The sequence below is a fragment of the Camelus dromedarius genome, chromosome 10 (assembly GCF_036321535.1).
Source record: "Camelus dromedarius isolate mCamDro1 chromosome 10, mCamDro1.pat, whole genome shotgun sequence".
NCBI classification, from domain to species: domain Eukaryota; kingdom Metazoa; phylum Chordata; class Mammalia; order Artiodactyla; family Camelidae; genus Camelus; species Camelus dromedarius.
Window position 1 is genome coordinate 2,912,112 of NC_087445.1, and position 14,830 is coordinate 2,926,941.

At 36.0% G+C, this 14,830-nt stretch overlaps 1 protein-coding gene across 6 annotated transcripts in view; it reads left to right on the plus strand.

Moving 5' to 3' along the window:
• Positions 1-14,830, plus strand: part of FANCC (FA complementation group C) — a 182,042-nt gene that overhangs the window by 7,398 nt on the left and 159,814 nt on the right. The gene's annotated exons all lie outside the window — the stretch shown is intronic.

Genomic DNA, 14,830 nt, shown 5'->3' on the forward strand with positions numbered 1-14,830 from the left:
GTAATATTTTGTTTAGTATATTTGTGTCTATATTCTTGAGGAATGTTGGTGGATAATTTTCTTGTGCTGTCTTTGTCTGGCGTTGATTTTATGGTAATACTGGCATTTTAGAATGAGTTGAGAAGTGTTCCTTCCTCTTACATCTTCTGGAAGAGTTTGGGAAGGATTAGTAATTTTTCTTCTTTAAATATTTCATAAAATTCACCCATGAAGTTATCTGTTCCTGGATTTTTCTTTACGGGAAAATTTTAAATGACAAATTCAGTTTTTTTACACTGCATTTATAGGTCAGTTATAAGTCAATTTTGATTTTTTCTTTCTTTTGGTAAATTGTCTCTCTCTAGGATTTTTTTTTTCTTCACTAAGTTATGCACTTGTTGATGTAAAAGTGGTTTAACTTTTTCTTAAAATCCTTATGTCTGTAGAGTTAGTAATGACTGCCCCTGTTTCATTTCTGATTTTGGTAATTTGTATTCTTTTTCTTTTTTTCTTGATCAGTAAAGCTGAAAGTCTGTCAGTTTTGATCTTTTCAAAGAATCAACTTTTCATTTCATTGATTATTATCTGTTGTTTTTCTGTGTTCTATTTCATTGATTTCTACTATATTTTTTATTACATCTTTCATTCTGCTTGCTTTGGGTTTAGTTTGCTGTTCTTTCTAGTTTCTTAAGGTAGAGGCGTAACTTACTGATTTGAGACCTTTATTCTTTTCTAATACAACCATTCGAAGTTAAAAATTTCTTTAAACATTGCTTAAGCTGCTTCTCCAAAATTTTGATATGTTATGTTTTTGTCTTCATTTAGTTCAGGATATTTTCTGATTTCCTTTGTGATTTAGTTTTTGACCCATTGGTTATTTAGAAGTGTGGTGCTTAGTTTCCAAATATTTTGGAATTTCATACATTTTTGTTGTTGATTTCTAAATTTAACTCCATTATGGTCAGGATGTGAGTTTTTAAAATTTATTAAGGCCTATTTTGGCTGTCCAGCAACAAAACAAGATAAAGCTATGCTTTAAAAGTGAACAAGTTTTACTCTTTCCTGGAATGAGCAAATGACCAATCCTAAAGTTCAGTGTATTAATTGCTGACTATATTACATTTCAAAATCAGCTGTAGACCAACTGAATGTTCTGTTTTCTAAAGCCAAAATTGTAAAGTTAATTTCTAACAACGTATACATAAAGTAAAAATGGGAAGGAAAGAGAAGAAAATTATATACATATATACATACATTAACACATATGTATATATGTAAGTATACATGTGCACATACAATAAGCAAATAAATAATATACAAAACTGTTATAATCTTTGTTCCTGCAGTTGACCACAAGGTCATAGTTGATATCTGTGTCTTGTTTCCATGACTTAGTCCTTATTTCCTTTGCAGTCAGCTAGAACCATAGATGGTTCGAGTTTTTTACCTAATAAATAAACAAACCTTGATTCCTGAAGGATCGTGAGCTGCAGATGCTTTTCTTGCTCTGATACCACTCAAAGCAGGCAGCCTTATGCATGACTCTACAGATGGGACAAAACAGTGCATGCAAATGTGATATATGTTGCCTCCAAAATTCAAAAAAATTACCCCACCATTGTTCTTCTTTTCATGGTAGGTGATGCAGAGCAGAGCAACTTATATCTCACTTTATAGGGGATGTCTCAGTGTGCTCCAGGTCAAGAATCAGCAAACTGTGGCCTATGGATGCGAATTGGCCTGCCACCTGTTCTTATATGACCTGTGACCTAAGAATGTTTTTTGTATTTTTAAGTGTTTGGAGAAAAGAAAAGAATATGTGACAATCCCTAAAGCCTGAAATATTTGCTATGTGGATCTTCACAGAAGAAGTTGGCTAATTTTGTGGGGTTTATCTCTCACTCACTTGTTGACGTGTATATTAATAAGGCATCTAAAGTACTTATTAATTCCTGCTAATTAGATCAGTCAGTGTAGTGTTGTCCATGTAGGAGACCAGTGTGAAATATTTTATGTAACGTCAAGACAAGGACCTCTGGCTCCTGCAGCTGACATGGCTTCCCCAGTGCACAGCTCCTGTCGCCTGAGTGGTTCCTCCCGAGCTCGGCTCCCCCACTGCCCAGCTTCTGGGGCTTGCAGCTTCTCCAGCAACAGGCTCCTGCGCTTGCGTGCTCCTCTAGGGTCCTGTGGTGTGCTGTGGCCAGCAGCACCCGACTGCCAGCAGCTTACCCCATCATTCCCCTCAGGTGATTTTGTCACAGAGCACCTCCAGTGAGACACCTCCGTGTGACCAGCTTTTCATGGCACTCTACAGGGCCTTCTGTCTGTCAAGTTACAAAAGGTGGATTTCTAGCAAGTTCTGATGGCACATCACCGACAGAGACTTCACTGCCATTCAGCAAGCCATGGTTATGCCCTCTCCAACAAGATCTACGTCTCATTGGGTTCATGGTGGGTGGGGTCAAAGGGGGTGCTCTTCCTTGGGTGCTGTATCCTAGCACTAGAAGTAGTGGGTGCTCTTTATATCTGCTATTCCTATATTCTTTTTTCACTTTGACTAGACAATCTCTGGTTACTCCAGTCTCCTGTTACAGTAAGTAATTCTTTATATTTCATTTTCCTATTCAAATAGGAAAAAGTAGTTTTTCTCTCCTAATTGGACCCAGACTAATCTATCACCTTTGCTTCCAACTTCCTCAAGAAACAGTGAGTGGTGAGAGTATTTAGCCTGTTCATTTTCTTGAATAGTGAAATAAAACCTAGGGTTACTAACACTTCCATGTCACAAACGGTATGTTTTGGTGAGAATGTGTTATAATATGTATAGTGATGAGTTGGGCTTTATATTTCCCTTGCTCCTTCCAGGTCTTTGAAAATTAGAAACAGTACATGTACCACAGGAAGTGGGGTTAGGGAAGAGGAGGGAAGAGGAAAGGAATTGGTACTGTGGTCAGTGTTATGGCATCCAGTGGATAGGACCCCCAGATGGCCTGGCTTTACATCTGTCTGATGGTACTACTTCTTATCTTTTATGTCATGGTTTTCATTTTTCAGATTTCTAGGACTGTTTTTTCATTTTCCTTTAGGGGCCCAGTGCTGATTTTGTAATACAGAATATATATGTTATATGAACATTTTATGTAAATTTAATCTACTTTAGCATAATCTGAGATCTGAGGTCTGGTACTCTGGTGATTACCCATAAGACAGTTTGAGACTGTGTCAAGTCAAGTTTTTCACACACACACACACACACACACACACACACATACACACACACACACAGTTATTCAGGGTAGGCCTTATTTAAGAGTTTGAGTTTGGCTTTGTGATCCTTTACCTGGTCAGGTTTGAAGGTGCAGACTTGCTAAACTGTTTTGCTTCTCTCATAGGAATTTAGAGGTGCTATTACCTTAGTGACTTCCAGCATTCTCCTGGCGCTGGTTCCTTTTTGTTGTTACTTATTTAAAGCAATCACATTGTAGGTTCTCCTTGTACTTAACCTATCTCTCTTACTCTGTTTGTGCATTGATGTGCCGTACTCACAGATTTCCTTGCCAAGCTCTGATTGATTGGTGATCGTTTCTGGTCCTTATGCTATTCATGCTATTGTCTAACGTGTGTATGCTTTATTTCCACAACTCTTGGCCAGCTTCTTCAGGATGGCAGACCTTTGTTGGGTACCTTTCCTACTTCTTTCCTTCCCAATAGGGCCTGGATTTTCTTTCAGAAGTCACGATTATATAGACTTCGGGGAACACTGATCTTACTTCTAGCTCCTGGGGTGGACTTAAGTCGGTTTAAAACAATCTGCCTTAAAATAAGCAGTAAAATTCACATGATCACAGTCATTGGTTAGGGATGTGTGAAGCTTAAGCAAGTACAGGCTGAATACATTCGAGGACTTTTACTTGGGACGCTGGGACAGAAGTGTATACTCTTTTCTGGTTGGTATAGTGTGTAATGGGACTCCTGTAATGACTGAGCCATTCTGTTGTCATGAGGGGAATAGGATGGAGGTGGATCAGCCTTGAAGCCTGCCCTATCTCCAGACTGGCCAGTTTCCTTTTTTTTCTTTTATAAAATTATTTATCTTTTGATTTAGTAATACATGCAATTGATATAAAATTCCCAGAAGTACAAAAACCTGTTATCCAATCACCTAGTTTCCTTCCACAGAGCTTGCCACTGTAACCATAAAGCATGTGTTTTCTCCATAAGGCATATCAAAGCCTTCTTGTGTTTAGTAATACTAGCTATCACTTGAGTGCTATGCTTGGGGGCCATTTTAAATAGCAAAATAACCCACAGAAAGCACAAAAATGTGAAAAATGTGGCACTAAACAGACCCCAAAATAACACTTGTTTACAGTATGACCGATGTGACCAATGAGCTAGAAGGCAGAGAGTCACCTTGTTCCACCTCAGTCAGCTAGGATTGTGTGTACTGGGTGACTCAAATTTTTTGCTACTCTGTGCATATCCACAAATGAACACAGAAGTTCTACAAATATTGATTTTGGGGTTACAAAGAATTTTTACTGAGTAGATGAATTCGCAAATGCAGAATCTGTGAATAATGAGGATCGATTTCCTTAACAATATACCTTGGCAGTCTCTCCTGATAGTACACAGAATGTTGCCTCATTCTTTTAAATAGCTATGTTTTATTCAATTTGTGAATGCAACACAATGGATTTAACCAATCTCTTGTTAATGGAGATTTAGGTTAATTTTTTTCATTGCAAATAATGCTACCAAAAGTATTCCTGTATATATCATTTTGTGCATATGTATCTATAATTGTACTATATATTTCTAGAAATAGAATTGCCAAATCAAAGTATATGTGAATTTTTTATTGCTTTTTATTGAGGTATAAATGACATTTAACATAATTAGTTTCAGGTATACAACATAATGATTCAGTATTTGTATGTATTAGTGACTGATCATCATATCAAGTCTAGTTAACATTCATCACTATACATGGTTACAAAATTTTTTTTCTAGTGATAAGATCTTCAGATCTGTTCTCTTAGGAACTTTCAAATGTTCAAAGCAGTGTTATGAACTACAGTCACCTTGCTGTACATTATACTCCCATGACTTACTTATTTTACAACTAGAAGCTTGTACCTTTTGACTGCATTCACCCATTTGGCCTATTGCAGTCCCCTTCTCTGGCCCGCCTCTGGCAACCACCAATCTTATCTCTGTAACAACAAGTTCAGTTTTTTGTTTTTAATTTTTTTTAAGATTTCACATATAAGTGAGACCAAATGGTATTTGTCTTTCCTTGTCTGACTTATTTCACTTAGCATAATGCCCTCAAGGTCCATCTATGTTGTCTCAAATGACGAGATTCCATACTTTCTTATGATTGAATAATATTCCATTGTATATACATACCACGTGTTCTCTATCCATTCATCTATCAGTGGACCCTTAGGTTGTTTCCATATCTTGGCTACTGTAAATAATGCTGCAATGAACATAGGGGTGCATATATCTTTTCAAGTTAATGTTTTTAATTTCTTTGGATAAATACCCATCATATGATAGTTCTATTTTTAATTTTTTGAGGAATCTCCATACTGCTTTCCAAGGTGGCTGTACCAATTTGCATTCCTACTAACAGTGCATAAGGGTACCTTTTTCTCCACATTCTCATCAACACTTCTTATTTCTTGTCTATTAATAATAGCCATTCTAACAGGTGTGAGATGATTTATCATGTGGTAGTGATTTCCCTGATGATTACTTATGTTGAGGACTTCATATGCCCTTGGCCATCTGTATGTTATCTTTGGAAATGTGTATTCAGGTCCTTTGCCCATTTTTTAGTTGGGTTGTTTGTTTTTTTGATGTTGAGTTACATGAGTTCTTTATGTATTTTAGTTATTAACTCCTTATCAGATACGTGATTTGCATATATCTTCTCCCAATCAGTAGGTTGCCTTTTCATTGTGATGTTGGTTTCCTTTGTCGTGGAAAAGCTTTAGTTTGATATCACCCCATTTGTTTATTTTTGCTTTTGTTTCCGTTGTCTTTGGAGTCCAATCCACAAAAAAAAAAAAAAATCACTAAGAGTGTTGTAAATGGAGTTACTGCGTACATTTTCTTCTAGGAATTTTATGGTTTCAGGTCTTTTTTTCCACATTCAAGTCTTTCTTTTCCCTTTACAGTTTTATTGAGCTATAATTGATGTACAATGCTCTGTAAGTTTAGAATGTACAGCATAATGATTTGACTTACATACATCATGAAATGGTTATCACAGTAAGTTTAGTGAACATCCAACTTCTAATTTGGATACAAAATTTTAAAAATAGAAAAAAAGTGTTTTTCTTGTGATAAGAATGCTTACAACTTACTCTCTTAATAGCTTTCATGTATAATATACAGCAGTGTTAATTATATTTATTATGTTGTATGTTACATTCCTAGTACTTATTTATCTATTTTATTTTTTTAACTTAAAAAAATTGAGGTACAGTTGATGTACAATATTATGTAAGTTTCAGGTGTACAGCATAGTGATTTGCAATTTTTAGAAGTTATACTCCATTTATAGTTATATGAACTATTAGCTCTATTCCCTGTGTTGTTCCTAGCACTTATTTATCCTATAACTGGTAGTTTGTACCTTTTGATTGCCTTCATCCAGTTCCCCTTTCCCCTGTACCCCACCTCTGGTAACCACAAACCTGACCTCTCTTTCTGTGTTTGTTTTGGAAGTTTAATTGACCTGCAGTTCTATGTTAGTTCCTGTTACACAACACAGTGATTTGGTATTTCTCTACGTTTCAAATGATCACTACGTTAAGTATAGTGACAAAATAGCACCCTACAAAGATAGTACATAGTTATTGACTGTATTCCCCACACTGTACAAAGCAATATATATATATATATATTATGATTAATAATCATATATATATGATTATTTTAAGTTGCTAATCTCTTAAGTTCAAAAGCGTTTTAGAAGCCTTGCATTTTTACTACCCCCTGCCATGTTTACTATTTTTGAAATCGCATTTTACATCTTTTTGTTTTGTGTATCCCTTAATTACTTGCCGTGGATACAGATGATTTTACTACTTTTGTCTTTTAACCTTCCTACTGTCTTTATACAGGGCTGATTTACTACTTTTACTAGGTATTTGCCTTTACCAGTGAGATTTTTCCTTTTGTAATTTTCGTATTTCTAGTTGTGGCCTTTTCTTTTTTGCATGGAGAAGTCCCTTTAACATTTATTGTAAAGCTGGTGTGGTGGTGCTGAAATCTCTTGCTTTTGCTTGTCTGTAAAACTTTTGATCTCTCCTTTAAATCTGAATGAAAGCTTTGCCAGGTAGAGTATTCTTGCTTGTAGATTTTTCCCTTTCATCACTTTAAATATACTGTGTCACTCTCTTCTGGCCTGCAAGAGTTTTTACTGAAAAGTTAACTGATAGCCTTGGGAGTTCCCTTCTACTTAATTAACTGGTTTTTTTTTTTTCCCTTGCTCTTTTTTTTTTTAAAGAGCAGTTTCAGGTTCACAGCAGAATTGAGCAGAAGATATAGATAGAGAGTTTGCACATAGCCCTCCCCACCCACACATATATACTCCTCTACTCTCAACATCCCTCATCAGTGTGGCATATTTGGTACAATCAATGAACCAACATGGACACATTATTATTAATCAAAGTCCATAATTAACATTAGGGTTCACTCTTGATGTACACTCTGTGGGTTTTGACAAATGCATAATGCCATGTAGCCACTACTATAGTATCATGCAGAATAACTTCATTGCCCTAAAAATCCCTTGTGCTCCATCTATTCATTCCTCTCTCCCTCCCTCTCCCCAAACCCTTGGAAACCACAATCTTTTTATTGTTTCTGTAGCTGTGCCTTTTCCAGAATGTCATTTGGTTGGAATTGTAGTTTGTAGCCTTTTCAGACTGGCTTCTTTCATTTAGTAATGTGTCTTTTAAAAAGTTTCTTCTACGTCTTTCATGGCTCGATAGATTTTTTTTTCTTTTTTTTAATTGCACATATATTTTTTAATTTACATATATGTACTGTTCATTTTTCCTAAGAATGCTTAGAGCTTTAGCTTTTTAAACTTACATAGTTACCAAAGGAATAAAGCCAACCACAAAATAAGAATTAATTCAAAAAGATACATACACCCTGCTATTAACAGCAATATTATTTATGATTGCCAAGATATGGAAGTATCCTAGGAACACATCAATAGTTGAATAGAGAATGAAGATGCAGCATATATATATGTAATGGAATACAACTCACCAATAAGAAAGAAGGCTAATTTGGTATTTGCGGCCCTTCATTCACTTTATTTTTCACTTCAAAACCCAGAATTTTATAACCACAAACATTTCCATTAGATCAAAAACATCAAAATACCTAGAAATAAACCTAACCAAGGAGGTTACCTATACTCTGAAAATCAAAATGATATAAAGAAATGGAAAAATTTCTTGGGCTCTTGGACTGGAAGAATCAACACTATCAAAACGGCCACAGTTCCAAAGCAATGCACAGATCCGATGCAACCCCTGTCAAAATACTCTAGACAATCTTCACAGAACTAGAACAAATTCCAAAATTTATAAGGAACCACAAAAGACCCAGAACAGCCAGAGCAATCTTATAGATCTTTTTTTTTCCCTCTTCTTTTTGTTCTCTTTTCTTATGTTTGATGACTAGAGAAGGTCCTTTAACATTTTTTTTGTAATTAACTTGCTGCTTTTAATAGTCTGTCTTTAATTTTTGCCATTTTAATTGCAAGTGTCGTTGGGTTGATCCTGTTTGGGACTCTCTGTGCTTCCTGGACCTGGATTTCTGTTTTCTTTCCCAGGACAGAGAAGTTTTCAGCTATTATGTCTTCAAATATGTTCTCTGCCCCTTTCTCTCTTCTCCTTCTGGAACCCCTGTAATGCAACAGTTAGTGTGTTTGGTATTGTCCCAGAGGTCTCTTAAGCTATCCTCATTTCTTTTTATTCTATTTTTCTTTTTTCTGTTCAGCTTCAGTGATTGCCACTACTCTTTTAGCTCACTGATCCATTCCGGTGTATCATCTAATCTACTATTGATTCCTCCTAGTGTATTTTTCATTTCAGTTATTGTATTCTTCATTTATGCTTGGTTGTTTGTATTTCCCAAATCTGTTAAAAATGTCTAACTTCTCACTTTGTTCATCCAGTTTTCTCCTGGGTTGTTAACATCTTTACAGTCATTACCTTGAACTTTTAATTGGGTAGATTGTCTGTCTCCACTTCACTTAGTTCTTCTTGGGTTTTATCTTGTTCCTTCATTTTGAACATATTCCTCTGTTGCCCCATTTTGCCTAAATTGTTGCTTTTATTTGGTAGGTTGGTTACATTTTTTAACCTTGGAGAAGTGGCCTTTTGTTGGAGATGTCCTGTGCATCCCAGCAGTGCACTCCCCTCATGTCACCAGAACTATATGCTCTAGGGATGCCCTCTGTGTGGACTGTGTGGGCCCTTCTGTTGTAGTGGGCTGACTTACTTGGGCATGCTGGTAGGAGTGGCTGGCCCCAGTCCAGTTGGTTGCCAGGCCTGGCTTTGTGTGGAGGCTGTCAGCCTCTGGTGAGTGAGACTGAGCCCTGGCATGGTTGGCTGCATGGCCAGAGGAGCCCCAGTCCTGGTGCCAGTCTGTCAAGTCATGAAGTGGCTGGCTACAGAGCCCTGGGGGGGTCCCAGAGCTAGTGTCAGCCTGCTAGCGGCTGGGGCAGTGGTCCAGGGGATCCCAGGGTTGGTGTTATGAATATTTGTGTACAAGTCGTTCTATGGATGTAGCTTTTATTTCTCCTGGGTAAAAATCTAGGAGTGGAAGGGCTAGACTGCAGGGTAGGTGAAAGTTCAACTTTTTAAGAAATTGCTAAGTTATTTTTAAGGGTGATTATGCCATTTTATATTCCTGCCTGCAATATATGAGAGTTTTCCATTGCTCCACATCCTGATCAGTACTTGGTACGGTCAGTCTTTATAATTTTAGCCATTCTAGTGGGTATGTAGTGATAGCCCACAGTCATTTTAAATTGCGTTTCTATAATACAAGTCCTTTGTCAGATACATAATTTGCAAGTTTTTCTTCCCAGTTTATGGCATCTCTTTATTTTTTGTAATGGTATCTTTTGAAGAACAAGAAGTCTTAATTTTTGATGAAGTCCAGTTTATTGATTATTTTACTTTAAGTTTGTGTCTTTTGTGTCCTATTTAAGAAATCTTTGCCTAAGCCAAGGTTGCTAAGATGTTTTAAATAATTTTAGCTCTTATGTTTTAGGTGTGTGATCCATTTTGCTTCGTTTTTATGTATTGTATAAGGAAAGGGTTCAGGTTCATACACCTTTCTGATTGTTCCAGCACTAGCAAAGATTATTCTTTCTCCATTGAATTGCCTTGGAGCTTGTGAAAAATCACACGATATGTGTGTGGCTGTATTGGCTGTATTTCTGAACTCTTTTTTTCTGTTGCATTTCTTTACGTACATGTCAATAATACCTTGATTACTACAGCCATTTCATAAGTCTTGAAATCAAGTAGTATAAGTCCGCCAGCTTTGTTCTTTTCCAAGTTATTTGGCTATTCTACGTTATTTACATATGTGTGTTAGAATTAGCTTGTCCATATCTCAAAAAAAAAAAAGCAAACCCTCCTGAGATTTTGATTGGAATTGCATTGAATCTGTGGATCACATTAGAATTGATGGCTTAATAATATTGAATTTTCCAAGTATTCTTTCTTTCATCATTAAGTATAATGTTAGCTGTAAGTTTTTTGTAGGTGCCCCTTCACAGGCTGAGGAAGTTTCTATTCCTAGTTGGGTGAGTTGTGTTTTTTTTTTTTTTTTTTAATTGCAAATGGATATTAGTTTTTGTTACATGCTTTTTTTTGCCTCTCTTGAGGTTCACATAAATTCTTGGAGATTCTAGTCTCATTTAACTGTTCTGATTGCCTTTGTGGTAGTTTTGTGATTGTTTTCCACAATCTCATATGTTTTGAAAGCCATAATGTCTTTAATAGGGTTGAAGATCATTACTTTAGCATTTGTCAACCAACTGTGAGGGACAGGCATCTTTGTACTTTTGCTGCCTAGGCTTTTTCTTGGCTGAGGCATTTATTTATTTACTTAGGCATTCATTTAACAGATACTGAACACAGTAGTAGTCAAAGTAAATGCTAGTAAATCTCAGTGGCTTAACATAATACAAGTGCTAGTTTTTGCCGATGTCACAGGCCCTTGTTTGTCCCTTTTGTGCAGTTTTCTGTGGTACAGATTTTCTGTAGATTCGCTGATGTCTCTAGGCTCCTTCCATTTTCCAGTTGCACTGACTCAGTCCTTTGCTTCCAGCCCTGTGTATCGAGCGAGAAGGTGTAAGCCTGTGTGGGATATTTTAGAGGCCAGGCCTGGAAGTAGGGTATTTCATTTATGCCTTCATTCCTTTGGACAGAACCTAGTCATATGGACTAATAAACAGCCTAGTCAAGGAGCTGAGAAGTATTCATCTGCCCCAGATGTGAGGAGTGCTGTTAAACTCTGTACACCCAGCTCTTATGAGTTAGGCACTGTGCTATATACTGGGGATATAATAGTGAACAAAACAGACTTGATTCCTGTTCTAGCTGAGGCTGTCTTCCAGAATGCACTGGGGGAAGGGGTTGTCGTGGCATACTTGGGTATTTGGTAAAAGAAGAATTGTTTCCTGTCTCCCGTTTGCAGTTGGCCAGATGACTTCTCTTGCTTGATGAAATTAAGGTAATTTTTATAAGAAAAAACAAACTCCATTGAATATATTAACATGAATCATAGTATAATTGAAGCATTAAAAAAAATCACCAAAGTTCTTTTTAATCTTGTAATGATATTTTAAATAGATCTGTATAGAACAAATATGATGGAGATGGTAAAGCTGAGACCAGATCTGCTTTGCAGATATGTTTTTGTGGCTTGCATGATGTTTAAAATATTTTGAGTCATTCACTAACATTTAAACACTAAATTATTTTACCTTTAAAAAGTCCATATTTTCAGCTTTTCTTTTAGATGAAAAGCTGTTTGGCAACACTAAATCTGATGTCTTTTTTGGCAGCAGCTGGCAGGAGCTAAGTGCTGGCTGTCTTCTGTGGATACTGCTTTGTCTTCCAGTTGCCTCAAGCTCATCTGATTGCTTCATTCATTTTACTTACCTGTTGTGGACATTTGAATTTATGAGCTTTGTTGAAAGTGATTTACTAACTTTTGAATCATTTTGAAATGTCAAACTAACACTTAGAAAAAATAGATAGTTCAGTACAAATTTATCATACCTACTGGGGAAATTACTACAATAGTTTGTGTTCTCTGTCAGAGTTCAAAGTTTCATATTTGTAGAAAAAAGCTTATTATTATTATCCTACACAATAATATATCATAAGCAATTTAGAAATCACACCTTCTGTTCTATTGATTTTTTTTTTAAAGTTCATTGATTTTATAAGCACTTTCCCTCCCACTTTTTTTGAGTTCTTGGTTCATTTCTAACATTACTTGGTATAAGCCCTCTGAAATGTATTTCACTCTTTCCAGTTATTTTCACATAGATTGTGTGTGATTTTTACAGTAACCATACATGCTAAGGCAAGACAGACATTAAAACAAAAAGGAAACTAGAGTGGAGCCTTTTCAAAAAAGTTAATTTGGACCAGGATTAGGGATTCCCCAGAGATCGCCCAAAAGAGGATAGCTACTGAAGAATTGCTGGGGTTATTTCTGTTGTGCAGCTTTTACATGTGCCTAATTCTTATGGCGTGATAACCTTTTCAGTTACTAAAAGAGCCAAGCATTTCTGGTTATCCAGACTCAACTGATTTTAGCAGAAAACATTTACCTTCCATAATAACTTCTCTTTGAAATGTTTGCAGAGGAGGAAACTGAGGTAGTGGTGGAGCTGTTGACTGTAACCCCGGGAAACTAACCCTTTTCTGGTGCTCTTTTCATTGCACCAGCAGCCCCATGTCAGGGGTTGTTGATGCTTCCTGTTGATGCACTCTTAAGCAAGTCTTTGGCAGGCTTCTTTGTTGCATCTTTCTACTGTGTTAATAGAGGCATTAGAAGAAATGTAATTTTTGAATACTGCCTCACCAGTTTCTGCTTGGTAACATGCCCTGAGACCCTCAACAGATGCCAGCAAACAAATTAGACCCACAGTGTATTTGATATGCATATCTTTTCCCCAAACAAAATTTGAATTCCACAAACACAAATTGAGTCATTTTCCAAATGTTTGTATCTGAATGGGAGTTTTTGTCCTATCCTTCTGTAACCAATATCATAAAACTTCTGAAGGTCCATGATGCATTTGTTGTACAATGTTAATCCAAAACAAAACTTTACTCTGCCTAAACTTACAGCTGTAGAGAGATACTAAACTCATTTCCATTGATCGGTACAACATGTTTGTACCAACCAGATCTAAAAAATGTGTAAAGGAGTGCCATGCTGTAAAGGCCTTATTATAGTTGTAAACACAAGTGCAGCTGTTACAAATCTAGCAAAACCTCAGATTAAACAATTTAAAATTTACTGAAGATGACATTCCAGACCCATTTTTCATAATATAAACACTCTGGGACATGCCTTTGAAATGAGTGGGTTTGTCATTAATATTAATGCCACTGAATTCAAGGCTGGGAAGTCATTTCTTTTGAGCTTCATTTTCACTCCTAATTTTGGAATAAAATATGCTTTTAGCCTGAAGTATGACGTGTTTATTCACAGCCTGAAAAAATTTGGTCCTGCTGCTTTTGAATAGTAGGAATGCAAAAATATGGTATAAGTATTTTGTTCTTTCTTTATGCTCTTTTAACTTAAATGAATTTGTTAGAGTTAAATTTGGCAAAAATTAGCTGTTAATGGAATCCAATTGCATTGGTCAATTAAAAAATTTAAAGAAACACTAAAAATAGTTGCTATTTTAGGATTGCATTAGTTTGACATTTTAAAATGCTGTATTTAAGGAAAGAATTTTATTTAAATGATTCTGAGCATGTTTCTTGTGGTTTTGTCTTTCAGCTAGACCAGGGTGGAACAAGCATTCAAAATGTGCACCACTCTAATTTGTTTTTCTCCTCATTTTCCACTCAGTGGTATGACTGGTGAAGTATCAATTCAGCAATATAGTATTTTCTAGAGTTATGTTCTGTGCTTTGATTTCCTATGAAATCTTGTATGTTTTTTTGTTCAAATTTAAAAATATAATAGAATATAATTTAAGAAGGTCCACTGGCACCTCTTTGAATGAACTGGGCCAAATAGTTCTGGGCTGAGGGGGGAGGCAGGTGTTTGTTTTGGTTTGGTTTGCTAGCTTATTGTTGACCAAATTTTAAATTTTATTTGTCTTTACTGAATTTCTTAACTGGAGTTTTGAGGGAGCATCTCAGTTAGGTAGTAGAGCAGTTAAGTGACTATTGATAAACAATCCTTAGTCCTTGATTAAAAAGAGGCAACATTTATCCAAAGAAGCCAGTGAAATCTCTCTCATTTACATTTGTTCTTTAATTTCTATTGAACATTTTTTTCTGATCAGGGGAATTGAAACCAATCATTGTCAAGCACCACGTTGTTACCTAAAGTTGGTAATTCTGAAAGCACATAGCTGATCTGGGAATCCTTTGTTCAGAAGAACTTTGGATATTTCCATCCACATGAAAGATTAGTATACTGCAATGACTACTGCTGTTGGTTTTGCTTCCCTCTTTTTTCTTTTCTCTTTTTTAAATTTAAGAGTTTGTGGAGGTTTCCTCTAACTCTTTTAATATTTACATAAAATTCTCAA